This window comes from Callorhinchus milii, unplaced genomic scaffold, assembly GCF_018977255.1.
Source record: "Callorhinchus milii isolate IMCB2004 unplaced genomic scaffold, IMCB_Cmil_1.0 Scaffold8, whole genome shotgun sequence".
NCBI classification, from domain to species: Eukaryota; Metazoa; Chordata; class Chondrichthyes; order Chimaeriformes; family Callorhinchidae; genus Callorhinchus; species Callorhinchus milii.
In genome coordinates, this window is record NW_024704749.1 from 1,524,497 (window position 1) to 1,542,634 (window position 18,138).

Sequence of the window (18,138 nt, forward strand, 5' to 3'; positions counted from 1 at the left end):
ATCCCCTCGTCGCTATGTTATACTCATGTCCCTGGATACGGACTCCACAAGCAGTGGGAACAGCCTATTTATGCTAACCTTATTGAACCCTTTTATAATTTTGAACACCTCTATGGGGTCTCTCTTAAATGTCTCTTCTCTAGTAAAAAAAAAGGCCTAACCTAGCCAGTCTCTCCTGATACCGGTAACCTGCCAACCCTAGTATCATCCAGTAAAACTACACTGTACTCTTTCCATCGCAGCTATATTCACAGAAACAAAGTGACGGCAGGAGAACAGAGGAGAACAAGAGGATGCAGCCAAGTGAGTGCAGTCAAGTTTAGATACGAAGAAATCCATGATCTCTTGCATTTGATATAGCGCCTTGTCACGTCTTCGAGACATCCCAAAACGCTTCACAGAATATACTGTAAAGCGAATTGACTGTGCATTTTGTGGGCAAAACGCGGCAGCCAATTGCCAACAGCAGCGTCCCACAAACACTCATGGATTGAGTGACCAAATTATTATTATTATTATTATTATTATTTTTGAAGGGATTACCACCCCTAAAAGTGATCTGAAAATCGACTAACAACTGGATTCCTACTTACTGCTAGGTAAACAGAGACGTGTGTGTGGAGTAAAGAAACTTGCCCAAGATTTCGCCCTGCCCGGGAATCAAACTCAGGTCCTCTCGCTTGCAAGGCAAGTGCTCTAACCACTGAGCTACAGGACTCCGTTGGTGTCTGACGTGAAGATAGAGGCTGTTTGAGGGGAAGTGAGGAAGAGGTGACGTGTATTAGAAAACAGGAGGTTGAGAATATGTTTGGCTTCCAGGATGGCCTTGGGGCAGAATGAGTCAGGGGGAGGTGGTAGGTTCAAAGGTATTGGAGCCACATTTGGCAGTGAAACTTCAGGTTGGTCCTGTGCATACCCTCTCCCTGACTTGAAATCTGGTATCTTTTCTGTGAAGCGCTCCCAAGTCATTATGAGTGGATGGAATAAATAAATACACGTTGTCATCATTGTTTTAGTACTCATTTCCATCACCCTGGTAACAGGCTTCGATGTCAGTGTGAAAAGGGAAGTGTAACCTAAATTCCAATATTAAATTGGACCTATTTCACGTGTCCAGCCCTGGCAGTCCCCGTAAAGAATAGGTAAAATGACAAATAAGGACACCCAGTGAACACAAAATAATAATAATCTTTGCATTTGATACAGCGCCTTATCGGGTCTTCGAGATGTCTCAAAGCACTTCACAGAATATACTGTAAAGTGAATTGACTAAGTTTTATTGGCGAAACACGGCAGCCAATTGCGCACAAACAGTCGGAGAAACATTAAGAAATCTAGTCAAAGACTATTGGTTGTGGTGCTTGTTCCGTGGGAACACAGGTATTTACATTTCTTTTACTTTTCTGAATTGTTACCTCACCTGTTCTGCACATTAAAAATCATGAGGGGTTTTGATAAGAGCAGATAGGGAGAAACTGTTTCCACTGGCAGGTGGGTTGGTAACCAGGAGACATAGATTCAAGATAATTGGCAAAAGAACCAGAGGGGAGATGAGATGAGGATAATTTTTGTTACACAGAGTTGTTATGCTCTGGAATGCGCGGCCTGAAAGGGTGGAAACAGATTCAATAGCAACTTTCAAACGGGGATTGGATAGGAACTTGAAGAGGAAACATTTGCAATGATATGGGGAAAGAGCGGGGGAGTGGGGCTGATTCGGTGGCTCTTCCAAAGAGCCGCACAGGCACGATGGGCCGAATGGCCTCCTTCTGTGCTGTAATATTCTATGATTCTATGATTCACAAAGTACAGCATACTTACAGCTGGAAAAGTTCCGGACAGCCTTCCGTGATGGACACAGACTCCGAGTCTGGGGCAGGAAACCAGACCACAGCACACTTAAAAACCAAGCACAGGAGAAAAAAAATCACTTGATCACAAACTTTATAATAATCACGTTTGCCTTTGACAGAGCGTCCTATTACGTTGAGACGTTGTCTGAAAGAACCTCATACGATTGAATTCAATGTAAAGTGAATTCAATATCAATGTAACATGTAAAACTTAATTAAAGATTGTGTTGTCAGTTTTAGGCTGACATTCCAAATACCGCCCTCGTTCAGATTAAACTGAGGTCCCGTCTGCCTGTTCAGGTGGAGGTTAAAGATCCCACGGCGCTATTCGGAAAGAGAAGGTATTGTGTCCCAGCCAAACAACACCCCAAATAAAATTGCTGTGTGCAAAGCGCCTTCCACATTCACCCAACAAATACAGTCACTACGCTTTGCAGCAAGCCCTGCGAAGCGCTCTGATTATCTCCACAGGAATCTTTCAGTATGTGTGAGTGTGTGTGTGTGTGTGGGGAGGGGCGGGGGGGGGGGGACACTCTCCCAGGATAACCTGCAAGAGTCACATAGCTACGAGGTCCCTGTGGAGCCCCCCCTCCCCATATGAGGAGGCCATTTGCAGAGTGAAACATTGGGCAAGTTTCCTGACTCCCCGCACACACCTGTTTACTCAGCAATAAGTAGGAACCAGGTTGTTAGTCGATTGGCAAATCGCTTTTACGGGGGTAATACTCCCTTCAAAACAATAAATAGTAATTAAAACAGTAATAATTTGGTCACTCAATCCACGACTGTCTGTGGGACGCTGCGCACTCCCTCCCTCCCTCTCGCTCGCTCGCCCGCCCGCTCGCCCGCCCGCCCGCTCGCTCGCCCGCCCGCCCGCTCGCTCTCCCTGGGCTGGGTTGTGCTGGGCTGTGGCTGCTGGGTTTCACCCACAAATATACCGTCACTCTGTCTCCCTCTCTCTCACACTCTCACTCTGTCTCTCTCTCTCACGCACACTCTCACACTCTGTCTCTCTCTCACACACACACTCTCACACTCTGTCTCTCTCTCTCACACTCTGTCTCTCTCTCACACACACTCTCACACTCTGTCTCTCTCTCTCTCACACACACTCTCACACTCTCTCACACACTCTGTCTCTCTCTCACACCCACTCACTGTCTCACTATCTCTCATTCACTCATTAACTCCCTCACACTCATTCTCTCTCACACTCTCTCACTCCTTCTCCCTCATGCACTCCCTCTCTCACTCACTCTCTCTCTCTTCCTCACGTACTCACTCAGTCTTTGCTCAGTCTTTAACACTCTCTCTCATACTCTCTCACTCACAATCTCTCACACTCTCTCCCTCACTCACTCTCTCCCTCATACCCCCTCTCTCCCTCACATTCACTCTCTCCCTCACACTCACTCTCTCCCTCACACTCACTCTCATTCACACACTGTCCCTCACACACTCTCTCCCTCATACTCACCCTCACTCTCTCCCTCACACTCTCCCTCATTCTCTCCCTCACATTCTCCCTCATTCTCTCCCTCACACTCACTCTCTCCCTCACTCACTCTCTCCTTCACTCACTCGCTCCCTCACTCACTCTCTCCCTCACACTCTCTCCCTCACACACGCTCTCCCTCACACACTGTCCCTCACACTCACTCTCTCCCTCACACTCACTCTCTCCCTCACACACTGTCCCTCACACTCACTCTCTCCCTCACTCACTCTCTCCCTCACACTCTCTCCCTCACACACTGTCCCTCACACTCACTCTCTCCCTCACACACTCTCTCCCTCACACTCACTCTCTCCCTCACACACTGTTCCTCACACTCACTCTCTCCTCCCTCACTCTCTCCCTCACACACTCTCTCCCTCACACTCACTCTCTCCCTCACACACTGTCCCTCACACTCACTCTCTCCCTCACACACTGTCCCTCACACTCACTCTCCCTCACACTCACTCTCTCCCTCACACACTCTCTCCCTCACACACTGTCCCTCACACTCACTCTCCCTCACACTCACTCTCTCCCTCACACACTCTCTCCCTCACACACTCTCTCCCTCACACACTGTCCCTCACACTCACTCTCTCCCTCACACACTGTTCCTCACACTCACTCTCTCCTCCCTCACTCTCTCCCTCACACACTCTCTCCCTCACACTCACTCTCTCCCTCACACACTCTCTCCCTCACACTCACTCTCTCCCTCACACACTGTCCCTCACACTCACTCTCTCCCTCACTCACTCTCTCCCTCACACACTCTCTCCCTCACACACTCTCTCCCTCACACACTGTCCCTCACACTCACTCTCTCCCTCACACACTGTCCCTCACACTCACTCTCCCTCACACTCACTCTCTCCCTCACACACTCTCTCCCTCACACACTCTCTCCCTCACACACTGTCCCTCACACTCACTCTCTCCCTCACACACTGTCCCTCACACTCACTCTCTCCCTCACACACTGTCCCTCACACTCACTCTCTCCCTCACACACTGTCCCTCACACTCACTCTCTCCCTCACACTCACTCTCTCCCTCACACACTGTCCCTCACACTCACTCTCTCCCTCACACACTGTCCCTCACACTCACTCTCTCCCTCACACTCACTCTCTCCCTCACACACTCTCTCCCTCACACACTCTCTCCCTCACACACTGTCCCTCACACTCACTCTCTCCCTCACACACTGTCCCTCACACTCACTCTCTCCCTCACACACTGTCCCTCACACTCACTCTCTCCCTCACACACTGTCCCTCACACTCACTCTCTCCCTCACACTCACTCTCTCCCTCACACACTGTCCCTCACACTCACTCTCTCCCTCACACACTCTCCCTCACACTCACTCTCTCTCTCACACTCACTCTCTCCCTCACACACTCTCTCCCTCACACACTCTCTCCCTCACACACTGTCCCTCACACTCACTCTCTCCCTCACACACTGTCCCTCACACTCACTCTCTCCCTCACACACTGTCCCTCACACTCACTCTCTCCCTCACACACTGTCCCTCACACTCACTCTCTCCCTCACACACTGTCCCTCACACTCACTCTCTCCCTCACACTCACTCTCTCCCTCACACTCACTCTCTCCCTCAGGTGTCATGGTGTTGACCGTGTGCACACCCCTCTCCCCCTCTCCCCTCTCCCCTGTCCCCTGTACCCTCTCCCCCTCTCCCCCTGTCCCCCTGTCCCCTGTCCCCTCTCCCCTGTACCTGCTCCCGGTGCCGCCGCCTCCCGCTGCCTTGAGCCCAGAGGCCGCGAGCACACAGCCCCGAGCCCCGAGCCCAGGCCCCGGCACAGCCACCGCCACAGCACTCCCTCAGCAGGTCCCGGGCCTCAGCCCGAGAGTGTGTGTCTGTCTGTGTGTGTGTGTCTGTGTGTGTGTGTGTGTGTGTCTGTGTGTGTGTGTCTGTCTATGTGTCTGTCTGTGTGTGTGTGTCTGTCTGTGTGTGTCTGTGTGTCTGTCTGTGTGTGTGTGTCTGTGTGTGTGTGTCTGTGTGTGTGTGTCTGTCTGTGTGTCTGTCTGTGTGTGTGTCTGTCTGTGTGTGTCTGTCTGTGTGTGTCTGTGTGTGTGTGTCTGTCTGTGTGTCTGTCTGTGTGTGTGTCTGTGTCTGTGTGTCGGTCTGTGTGTGTGTCTGTCTGTGTGTGTGTGTCTGTTTGTCTGTACACCTCACAGTGTATACAGGACAGTGTATGTGTGTATACACAGGACACAATGTGTACAGTGCAGCGTGTGTCTATACACCTCACAGTGCGTGTGTCTATACACCTCACAGTGCGTGTGTCTATACACCTCACAGTGCGTGTGTCTATACACCTCACAGTGCGTGTGTCTATACACCTCACAGTGCGTGTGTCTATACACCTCACAGTGTCTGTGTCTATACACCTCACAGTGTCTGTGTCTATACACCTCACAGTGCGTGTGTCTATACACCTCACAGTGCGTGTGTCTGTACACCTCACAGTGCGTGTGTCTATACACCTCACAGTGCGTGTGTCTATACACCTCACAGTGCGTGTGTCTATACACCTCACAGTGCGTGTGTCTATACACCTCACAGTGCGTGTGTCTATACACCTCACAGTGTCTGTGTCTATACACCTCACAGTGCGTGTGTCTATACACCTCACAGTGCGTGTGTCTGTACACCTCACAGTGCGTGTGTCTATACACCTCACAGTGCGTGTGTCTATACACCTCACAGTGCGTGTGTCTGTACACCTCACAGTGCGTGTGTCTATACACCTCACAGTGCGTGTGTCTATACACCTCACAGTGTCTGTGTCTATACACCTCACAGTGCGTGTGTCTATACACCTCACAGTGCGTGTGTCTATACACCTCACAGTGCGTGTGTCTATACACCTCACAGTGTCTGTGTCTATACACCTCACAGTGCGTGTGTCTATACACCTCACAGTGCGTGTGTCTGTACACCTCACAGTGCGTGTGTCTATACACCTCACAGTGTCTGTGTCTATACACCTCACAGTGTCTGTGTCTATACACCTCACAGTGCGTGTGTCTGTACACCTCACAGTGCGTGTGTCTGTACACCTCACAGTGCGTGTGTCTATACACCTCACAGTGTCTGTGTCTATACACCTCACAGTGCGTGTGTCTATACACCTCACAGTGTCTGTGTCTATACACCTCACAGTGTCTGTGTCTATACACCTCACAGTGCGTGTGTCTGTACACCTCACAGTGCGTGTGTCTGTACACCTCACAGTGCGTGTGTCTATACACCTCACAGTGTCTGTGTCTATACACCTCACAGTGCGTGTGTCTGTACACCTCACAGTGTCTGTGTCTATACACCTCACAGTGTCTGTGTCTATACACCTCACAGTGCGTGTGTCTGTACACCTCACAGTGCGTGTGTCTGTACACCTCACAGTGCGTGTGTCTGTACACCTCACAGTGCGTGTGTCTGTACACCTCACAGTGCGTGTGTCTGTACACCTCACAGTGCGTGTGTCTGTACACCTCACAGTGCGTGTGTCTGTACACCTCACAGTGCGTGTGTCTGTACACCTCACAGTGCGTGTGTCTGTACACCTCACAGTGCGTGTGTCTGTACACCTCACAGTGCGTGTGTCTGTACACCTCACAGTGCGTGTGTCTGTACACCTCACAGTGCGTGTGTCTGTACACCTCACAGTGCGTGTGTCTGTACACCTCACAGTGCGTGTGTCTGTACACCTCACAGTGCGTGTGTCTGTACACCTCACAGTGCGTGTGTCTGTACACCTCACAGTGCGTGTGTCTGTACACCTCACAGTGCGTGTGTCTGTACACCTCACAGTGCGTGTGTCTGTACACCTCACAGTGCGTGTGTCTGTACACCTCACAGTGCGTGTGTCTGTACACCTCACAGTGCGTGTGTCTGTACACCTCACAGTGCGTGTGTCTGTACACCTCACAGTGCGTGTGTCTGTACACCTCACAGTGTGTGTGTCTGTACACCTCACAGTGTGTGTGTCTGTACACCTCACAGTGTGTGTGTCTGTACACCTCACAGTGCGTGTGTCTGTACACCTCACAGTGTGTGTGTCTGTACACCTCACAGTGCGTGTGTCTATACACCTCACAGTGCGTGTGTCTGTACACCTCACAGTGCGTGTGTCTGTACACCTCACAGTGCGTGTGTCTGTACACCTCACAGTGCGTGTGTCTGTACACCTCACAGTGTGTGTGTCTGTACACCTCACAGTGTGTGTGTCTGTACACCTCACAGTGTGTGTGTCTGTACACCTCACAGTGTGTTCAGGGCAGTGTGTATGTATGTGTACAGGACAGTGTGTGTGTATTTGTACAGGGCAGTGTGTCTGTGTGTGTACAGGGCAGTGTGTCTGTGTGTGTACAGGGCCGTGTGTGTGTATTTGTACAGGGCAGTGTGTATGTGTGTGTACAGGGCAGTGTGTGTGTATAAAGGGCAGTGTATGTGTGTGTACAGGGCAGTGTGTATCCAGGGCAGTGTGTGTGTCCAGGGCCGTGTGTGTGTACATGACAGTGTGTGTACATGGCAGTGTGTGTGTGTGCAGGGTAGTGTGTGTGTACAGGGCCGTGTGTGTACAGGGCAGTGTGTGTACATGGCAGTGTGTGTGTACAGGGCAGTGTGTGTACAGGGCAGTGTGTGTCTATACACCTCACAGTGTGTGTCTAGTGTACAATACAATACAAATTGCATGTGTATTACACGTCAGGCGGATGTCCCAAGGCATTGGACAGTCAGGGATTTGGACCTGAGCTGGGGGGGGGGGGGGGAACAGGGAGGGTGGAGGAGAGGGAAGGACGGTGGCCGGATATGCAGTTGAAGAGGAGGGTCTTGAGTCATGGCTTGAAGGAGGCAGCGGAGGAGCGAGGGCGAAGGGAATGTGGGATGGAGTTCCAAAGAAGACAAAAACAACGACAAAATGACATTTATAGAGCACCTTTCACGTCGGGAGGATGTCCAAGGCACTGGACAGTCAGGGGTTGAGACCCGAGCATGGGGGAGGGTGGAGTAGGGGTGAGGGAAAGCAGAGAGGTGGGAGGGCGACCAAAGGCACGATCGAAGAGGAGGGTCCCGACCGACAATGGTGGGGTGGGCCGGAGGGGGTGGGGACGTGGAGCAGGCCAGAGCCCGCTGAGCGGAGGGAGCGGACAAGATGATATGGGATCAGCAGGTCACAGAAGTAGAGACGAGCAAGGCATTGGAGGACATCCTCTGTGTGATGGGGAGCCAGTGGAGTTGGGCAAGGATGGGGGTGATAGGGTCACGGAGCCTGGTGCGGGAGAGGACACGGGCTGCAGAGTTCTGGATGATCTGCAGCCTATGGAGGGAGGAGTTGGGGGGCCGACAAGCAGTGAGTTTGCATAGTTAAACCTCGATGTAATGAAGGTGTGTATGAGGGTCTCGGGGACCTGCGGTGTGAGACAGTGTCGGAGCCGGGCGACGTTGCGGAGGTGGGGGAAGTCAGGTTGTGTCATGGCGCAGATGTGGGTAGAAAGGATAGTTGAGTCAAACAAGACCCCAAGGTTCCGGACTGGCTCAGTGAGGGGGAGTGAGCCCCAGGGATGGCGATGCTGTCAGTGCCTGAGGTGAGGAGGCGCTGACGGGAGCCAATCAGGAGAGCCTCGGTCTTGGTGACGTTCAACTGCAGAAAGTTAGCTCTCATCCAGGACTTGATGTCTGACAGACATTTGTCAGGACAGCAGTGGGTCCTGGAGTCAAAGGGGGGGGTGGAGGTGGGGGGGGAAGAGACATAGAGATAGAGTTGGGTGTCATGCTCACTGTCCGCACACTGTCCTGTACGCACACACAGCGTGTGTATGTGTGTGTGTGTGTACAGGACACAGTCTGTGTGTGTACAGGACAAAGTGTGTGTACAGCACACAAAGACTCAGCGTGGATTTATTCAGGACAAGTCTTGCCTAATAACTGAGAAAATAGGGGAAGGTAATGCTGTGGATGTAGATATGGATTTTCAGAAAGCTTTTGATAAGGTCCCACGTAGGAGTCTTATTAAAAAAAGGGGCACATGATACCAGGGATCAATGGTTTGACCTATGAGGGTAGATATGGAAGAACTGGAACTGGAACTTTTTACTAGAAGTCTTCAAAATTATAGCATTTAAAACCTGATCAATGCCTTTAAAACGATGAGGGTTTTGATAGAACCCGCCAGGAGAAAATTAATTCCACCGATCAGTGGATCGAGGCCATCAACTTAAGACAGTTAGCAAACGAGAAAACGGGGAAGATTACAGGAGGTTGTTTCTCGGGTACAGAGAGGTTAGGATGTGGAATAACCTGTCCGGGGAGCAGTGGTTGAAGCAGAATCCACATTGGCCTTCAAGAGGGAACGAGACAGAAAATGTATAAAGGGGTGTGGGTAAGTGGGACTGAGGAATGCTCTCGAGGGAGCCAGCACAAACATGCTGGGCCGAATGGCCTTCTGTCCTGTGGATGTCTATGGTTCTAGGACACAGAGTGCCATTCCTTGTACATCACTATATCTACAGGACTCAAGAGTAATGTGCAGGACACAGTGTAATAATATGCAGGACACACAGTAATGTGGAGCACACACTGATGTGGGCAATTTCACTGTCACGTTCACCCACAAATGCACAGTCGCTGTACTTTACAGTAAATCCTTTGAAGCTCTTTCAGAACGTCCTCCTGACGTGGAAGGTGCTCTATTCCAACGCAACAGGGATTATTATTAATTATTATTATTAACACGTGAGGAACAGCATTTGGTTGGTCAAAGTGCGTTGTCCTCTGCAGGACGTGGGCAAGGTGGAGGGATCGGTAATAGGAAGGGTACAAATCAACAACAACGACAAATTACATTTGTAAAGCACCTTTCACGTTGGGAGGATGTCCCAAGGAGCTCGACAGTCAGGGATTTGGACCCGACCTGAGGGGTGGGGTAGGGGGGTGGGAGTGGAGCGTAGGGGTAGGAGGGTGGACGAATGCACGATCGAAGAGGATGGTCTTGAGATGTGCTTTGAAGGAGGCAAGGGAGAGACTATCGATGGAATCCAAAGGGTGGGGGTAGAGAGGCAGAAGGCCTGACCGCCGATGGTGGGTGGGCTGGGCGGGGGGCGTGGAGCAGGCCGGAGCCCGCTGAGCAGCGGAAGCGGACAGGTTGATATGGGGTTAGCAGGTCACAGAGGTAGGAAGGAGCAAGTCCATGGAGGACATTGTGTAATGTGCAGAAAGAAAGGAAGCAAATTGTTTGGGAATCTGTGCTCTATGTTGCAGCCTTTTTCCAGATGGCTCTTGATTTTCTGTAGTTGTTTCATAAAATTATACAGGACAGAAAGAGGCCATTCGGCCCATCGTGTCTGTGTCGGCTCTGTAAAAAGAGCTTCCAAATCAACCCCACTCCCCCGCTCTCTCCCCATGGCCCTGATCAACCCCACTCCCCCGCTCTCTCCCCATAGCCCTGATCAACCCCACTCCCCGCTCTCTCCCCATAGCCCTGATCAACCCCACTCCCCCGCTCTCTCCCCATAGCCCTGCAAACTTGTCCTCCCCAAATAATTATCTACTTCTCTCTTAAAACTTGTTATCGAATCGGTTCCCACCGGCCTTTCAGGCAATGCATTCCAGATCCCAACAACTCGCTGTGTCAAAACATTTCTCCTCCCCTCTGTTTCTTTTAACAACTATTTTAAATCGGTGTCCTGGGGTTACCGACCCACCCGCCAGTGGGAATAATTTCTCCTTCTTCACCCATCGAATCCCCTCATCATTTTGTAAACTTCTATTAAGTCTCCTCTCAACCTTCTCTGCTCCAAGGAGAATAATCCTCGCTTCTCTCGCCTCTCCTCCCAAGTGGCTGGACAGTTTGATATCTCAGTTGGTCAGTCAGTCGGTCGGAAATATTAATCGCGGTTTCTCTTCCATTACTGATTCCATTTCATCAGCCCCCAAAAATTGGCAGCATTTATAATCCAGCTCCAGAAATTAGATTAACGAGCATCTCAGACACATGTTCACTTAAACCTTCAACAGATTTCTCTGGGCAAACTGGTGCCGAGTCTAATTAGAATGGGAAAAATGTTTTTCTTGGATGAGGATTACACAAGTCATCTGGCTCAGGAGTAACCGGCAATGGGATGTGATCTGGTGCATTGGAATTCCTTGTTTGGATCAGGAATGCTTAAGAGTTTAGAATTAACAGCATTGTAACATCTGCGACCAGATGCTGAATTCCCATTAATCTTTGACGCTGGATGTGAATTTCCACACATTGGCTTCAGCACACAAGCCCTGAGACTTCACCGTACCCTCAACCTGAGACAATTTCCCCTTAAGGTTTAAGATTGTGAGAAACTTTGCAAAACTCTTCCATTCAGTCTTCATTTTGAAGGTGATTTTTCTGCAGTTCTTTCAAAAACTGACTTTCAAAACACATAGTCACTCAACTTTACAATCTATTCCCGTAAAGAGCTTTGAGACATTCCTCCTGACGTGAAAGATGCTATACCAAATGTAAAGATTATACCAATTATATTACAGATATAGCCTACACTTCTTGCCCAGGATGCTGGGACATGCATTCTCTGTTATTTAAAGTATTTCTTTTCGACGAACATTTTGTTGATTTCCAATTTTCTCCTCTTCTGTTTTCAAAGCAATGACGTGTTGATGTAGTTGCAACAGCCGACTTCTGTTATCTTACTCGAGTGGCTTTTCATCGTATTCTTCGGATGAGACATTAAACCCATCTGCTTGTTCAGGTGGACCTTGAAGATCCCATGGCGCTTGTTGAAAAGTGAAGGGAGTTTCTCTCTCCTTGTATCCTGGTCAACAATCCCCGAGATAAAATTGGTCACTCACATGATGGCTGTTTGGGGGACATTGCTATGTACAAATTGGCTGCTGCGTTTGGCAATAAAATTACAGTTTACAGTAAAATCCTGTCAAGCACTTTGAGATGTCCTCCTGACATGAAAGCCACTAGATCAAATACACGGATTACTATTATTATTTAGGTGAGAAATCAAGCACAAAGTTGTCAAACTGTCAACCATTTTACCTGCCAAACAAGATGCAGGCAACATCGAGATAAGGGAAAAACCTGGTTATTTCTATAAAACCCTGGTTAGAACACACTGAGTACTGTGTCCAATTCTGGTTGTCAAACTGCAAGAAGGATGATGGGAAAAAAATACAGTATAAAAATACGTTTCGCCCACAAAACATACGGTCAATTCACTTTACAGTATATCCTGTGAAGCGCTTTGAGATGTCTCAAAGACGTGAAAAGCACTATATCAAATACAAGGATAATTATTATTATTATAATAAGTTTACGAAGATGATATACCAGGGCTGCTATCAGGATAGGCTGCATAGGTTGGAACTTTTTTCTCTAGAGAACATTGGGAACCTAATAGAGATGTTCAAATTCTTAAAGGGGTTTGACCAGATTAGCACATTAGGCTGTTCCCACTTTTGGGGAATCCTAACTAGGGACACAAGTATAAGCTAGTGACAAGGGGATGGATGTAAAAGAAAGTTTGGTTAGAATTTACTTCACACAGAGGGCAGTGAGAATGTGGATCTCGCTGCCCAAAGTAGTGGTTGAATCAGGTGCAATTATGATAAAGCTTGACCTTCAGATGAGAGAGACAGGAATTTGTTGGCAGAAGAAGACCGAGGCCCATCTAGTTCCCCTTCCACCATCCTGGCAGTCGCTTGACATATCGTGTCCCAAACTATATACGGTTTCCCCAGATATTATTTTCCAGCAGAAATCGATCTCATTTGGTCTTGAAACAAACAATATTTTCTGCTTCCGCCGTCTGTCTCTCTAGTAAGTTCGCTCATTGAAGTAGTGTTTCTGCAGATTTATTCTGAATTTACCCCCTTGAATCGCAGGCCGAATAGAGGGTATGTGGGGGAGGAAGGTATAGAAATATAGAAACCTAGAAACAGGAGAAGGCCATTCAGCCCCTGGAGCCTGTTTCGCCTTTCTATAAGATCATGACTGATCTGTACCTCAACTCCAATTACCCGCCTTTGCCTGCTTCCCTCGATATCCTGACCTAACAAATAGCTATCCTCGGGAGGTGGGGAGCTACAGGTGCGGGGGGTGGGAGGTGCAGGAGGTGGGGAGCTACAGGTGCGGGGGGTGGGAGGTGCAGGAGGTGGGGAGCTACAGGTGCGGGGGGTGGGAGGTGCAGGAGGTGGGGAGTGGGGGTGGCAGTCTCTGGTTGCCCCTGGCCGCTCCCAGTGCCCATGGCAGATGGGGTGAATGAGGGCTGGGATTGTGGTGTGAGTTGGGGGCAGTGAGAGCAAATCCAGGAGCTAACGGCAGCCACTCGACAGCAGTGAGGAGAAGGGGAACAGCCTCACCCAGGGCTCCGTCACGGACTGACACTGGGCGCAACCCCCTCCCCAGCAACTCCTCACCTTTCCTCAAATCCTCACCCCCCCCCACTCCAGACACCTCCCTAGACACCTCCCCCCCAGACACTGCCCCCAGACACCCCCACACTAGACACCCAATCAGACAACCCCCTAGACACAACCCCCAGACACCCCCTAGATACCAACCGCCCCCAAACACCCCCCCCAGACACTGCCCCCAGACACTTGCCCCAGATATCAACCGCCCCAGGCACTGCCCCCAGACACCTTCCCAGACACCCATCCAGACACCTTCCCCAGACACCCCCTCCAGACCCCACCCCACAGACACCCCCCAACAGACACTTCCCCCAGACACCTTCCCAGATACCTCCCCCCAGACATCTCCCCATCCCTCCCCCAAACCCCACCCCCAGACACCAGATACCCCCCACAGACATCTCCCTCCAGACCCTACCCCCAGACACCTCCCCCCAGACACCCTGCCAGACGACCCCTCCAGACCCCAACCCAGACCCCCCTTCTCAGACACCCTCCACCAGACACCTCCCTCCAGACACCCCCCAGACACCTCCCCCAAGACACACCCCGCAGACACACCGCAGACATCCCCCGAGACAGCCCTCAGATAAATCATTTATTACCAGCCTCTGACCAATGGCAGAGATCATAGAGGGGGCTGGGGGAGGGGTGACAGCGTGTGGAGCGGGGGCTTCAACAACCACAAATGATATTTGCGCACATGACGGCTTTCACGTCGGGAGGACGTCCCAAGATGCTGGACAGTCAGGGATTTGGACCCAAGCTGGGGGTTGGTTGGGATCAGGAGGGTGGAGGGTGTTCAAAGGCACGGTTGGAGAGGAGGGTCTTGAGACTTGCCATGAAGGAGGCGAGGGAGAGAGGGAGGGAGGGAGGGAGCAAAGGGACTGTGGGACAGAGTTCCAAAGGCTTGAGCAGCACACCTTAAACATTGTACCAGCGCAATTGGGGTAAGGAGTGAATGGAGACTGTAAAGCATGGACTAGTGGGGCTGAATGGCCTGTTTCCCCTGATGTACAGTCTATGGACATCCATGTATTGGCGTGTTACCAGCATCCAGCAGGTTCCAAATAACATTAGTGTGCGTCATGTCACATTCCACCTCCAAGTTATTGGTTCTATAAAACAGGATGGATTTTATGTAAGTGACTAGGAAATAATTTGCTCCTTAAATTCTACATGAACAGGGGTCGACAAAGCGTTAAGAATCAGTGTTATACCAGCTCGCTGACCTGCACATTCACAGCAGCTCTGAATATCATAGGATCGTAGAACATTATAGCACAGAAGGAGGCCATTCAGCCCATTTTTGGAAAAGCGACCCACTTCCCCGCTCTTTCCCCACATCCTTGCAAATGTTTTCTCTTCAAGTACTTATCCAGTTCCTTTTAGAAAGTTATTGATTCAGATTCCACCTTTCAGGCAGTGCATTCCAGACCCTAACAATTCTATACTGTGTATAATAATAATTATAATAATAATCCTTTGATATAGCACTTTTCACATCTTCGAGATGTCTCAAAGCGCTTCACAGAATATACTGTAAAGTGAATTGACTGTGTATTTTGTGGGCAAAACACGGCAGCCAATTACACACAGCAGCGTCCCACAAACAGTCGTGGATTGAGTGACCTAAATATTATTGTTTTTTTTCTCTTGAGGGATTATTATCAGGTGTGTGGAGTAAGGAAATGTGCCCAAAGTTTTTGCTGCCGGAATCAAACTCAGGTCTCTCACTTGTGAGACAAGTGCTCTAACCACTGAGCTACAGGACTCCAGTGTAGAGTGTAAATATATATAATAATAATAATAATAATCCTTGCATTTGATATAGCGCTTTTCACGTCGGGAGGACGTCCCAAAGCACTTCACAGAACACACTGTAAAGTGAATTGACTGTATATTTGTGGGCGAACGCGGCAGCCAATTGCGCACAGCAATGTCCCACAAACAGTCGTGGATTGAAAATGACCAATTTATTATTGTTTTTGGTTTTGGAGGGATTATTATTAATCCCTCCAAAACTTAATTAATTAATTATTAATATTATTAAATATAGTGTGAAAGTGTAAAATATTGCAATTTTTAGAAATATAAAGTGCGAAAAGGCCATCAAAAAGTTAACAATTCCGCAGACTGCTGTGCCACTGTTGACTGGATGACTGACTGCCAGCGCAATCTATTTCAGCTCCAAACCTCCAATCTGGTTACAATAAAAAGAAGGCTAACAGTTTCCACGTGACGATTTATAATCCAGTTACCAAAAACATACGTGTAACTTTTCTCTTTCGTTTTCCTTGGTGCAGAAGTTTTGTATTAGATGCAGTAACTTTCAGGTGTTGCCTGGACAGCCTCGGTTTCCTGGTTGGGAACGCATGCAATTCTCATTCTGAATTGTTAACCGCACGGAGTGTTGAGCTCTCTGGTTGTTTCTGTGGGAAGGCACGGGAATTGCTCTGAGACCTGGAGACGGACTCTGCTCCTTGCTCCTACCATGAAAGAAATAATTATATCAATGTATTTGATTTTTATTGCTTGGGGTAAGTCATGTCAACTTTATTCCTATCAACGAATGTTTTTTGCTTGAAAGGCATTGGCAACTTGTTCCACCGAGGTAACAATAATAATAATAATAATAATAATAATCCTTGCATTTGTGGAGTCCTGCAGCTCAGTGGTTAGAGTACTCACCTTGCAAGCGAGATACCTGGGCTTGATTCCCAGGCAGGGCAAAACTTTGGGCAAGTTTCCTTACTCGCCTCTGTTTACCTAGCAGTAAGTAGGAACTAGGTTGTTAGTCAATTGCATCAAATGCAAGGATTATTATAAGATTATTATCTGATATAGCGCCTTATCATGTCATTGGGATGTCTCAAAGCACTTCACAAAATATATTGTAGAGTGGAGTCACTATATTTTGAGGTAAAATGCTAGTAGGTACGTACTATAGTACTATAGTATCGGCACTATTCTGAGTGTTCAAAAACTGTTACCTGACAAACTCACCTGTGTATATTTATGAAAGTAAATACAAAAACTGGTGTGCATTTCTAGTGCATATGTTATCACATCGATAACATTAAACTCTTCTTAACAAAGTTCTGCAATCTTGTGATATTCTTCAACTCCTGCCTGTACAGTCTTACATTACATTACAGTCTGTTTTCTGACTGTGTGAGTCATTTGCCTGAATGATAATAATAATCCTTGCATTTGATACAGCGCCTTATCACGTCTTTGAGACGTCTCAAAGCGCTTCACAGAATGTACTGTAAAGTGAATTGACTGTAAATTTTGTGGACGAAAAGTGGCAGCCAACATTTCGGTCTGCCTGGGAACCAAGCCCAGGTCCTCTTGCTTGCGAGGCGAGTGCTCTAACTACCGAGCTACAGGAATCCTGATGGGACTTTCCTGATACAGAGTGACTGCCTTGTTTGCCTACCGAGCATTCACTTCATTTCTAATCAATTTTATTTGGTAAAGGTCTTTGAGACATTGTGTTTTATGTAAAGGATGCCCTATAAATACGAGTTGTTGTATTTCTGTACAGAGTCAGTCCTTCAGGTGTCAGCGAAGAAATTTAGGTGGTGCAACTTATCCAACACAGAGCAAAGAAAATGTGCTGAGCTCTCCAAGGCCCTGCAAGCAGTGTTTCCTCCCACATCAAAGAACTCATTCATAAAACTATCTTGTATAAAAGCCTACAATACAAAGGACTGCATCAAAAAAATAAGGGTAAGTAAAACCTCATCATTAGTAAAACGTTGGGCAAGTTTCCTTACTCCACACACCTCTGTTTACCGAGCAGTAAGTAGGAACCCAGTTGTTAATCAATTGGCGGATCATTTTTCTGGGGGTAATAATCGCTTCAAAAACAACAATAATAATAATAATGTCGTCACTCACGACTGTTTGTGGGACACTGCTGTGTGCAATTGGCTGCCGTGTTTCACCCACAAAATAGAGTCAATTCACTTTACAGTATATCCTGTGGAGCGCTTTGAGATGTCTTTAACAAGTGATAAGGCACTGTATCTAATGCAAGGATTATTTATTATTATGGTGATGAAACTTTGGTTTGAAAATTAAAACACTTCCTAGTATCCAGTGCACGTTTCCATCTAAAAGTAATAATAATAATCCTTGCATTTGATATAGCGCTTTTCACGTGGGAGGATGTCCCAAAGCGCTTCACAGAACACACTGTAAAGTGAATTGACTGTATATTTGTGGGCGAACGCGGCAGCCAATTGCGCACAGCAATGTCCCACAAACAGTCGTGGATTGAAAATGACCAATTTATTATTGTTTTTGGTTTTGGAGGGATTATT

General features: G+C 48.5%; 1 protein-coding gene across 2 annotated transcripts in view; it reads right to left on the minus strand.

Annotated features, from left to right (window-relative positions):
• pisd (phosphatidylserine decarboxylase) overlaps positions 1-18,138 on the minus strand; it is a 63,551-nt gene that overhangs the window by 41,045 nt on the left and 4,368 nt on the right. The window contains exons 1-2 of one of the 2 annotated variants that reach the window (XM_042337545.1): positions 5,099-5,217; positions 1,822-1,898 (exon numbers count right to left, since the gene is read on the minus strand). The exons of the other annotated variant lie outside the window; for it this stretch is intronic. The gene's annotated coding sequence lies outside the window, so the exon portion shown is untranslated. Of the gene's footprint in view, positions 1-1,821; positions 1,899-5,098; positions 5,218-18,138 lie in introns of those variants that run through there. 2 annotated transcript variants of the gene reach the window in all.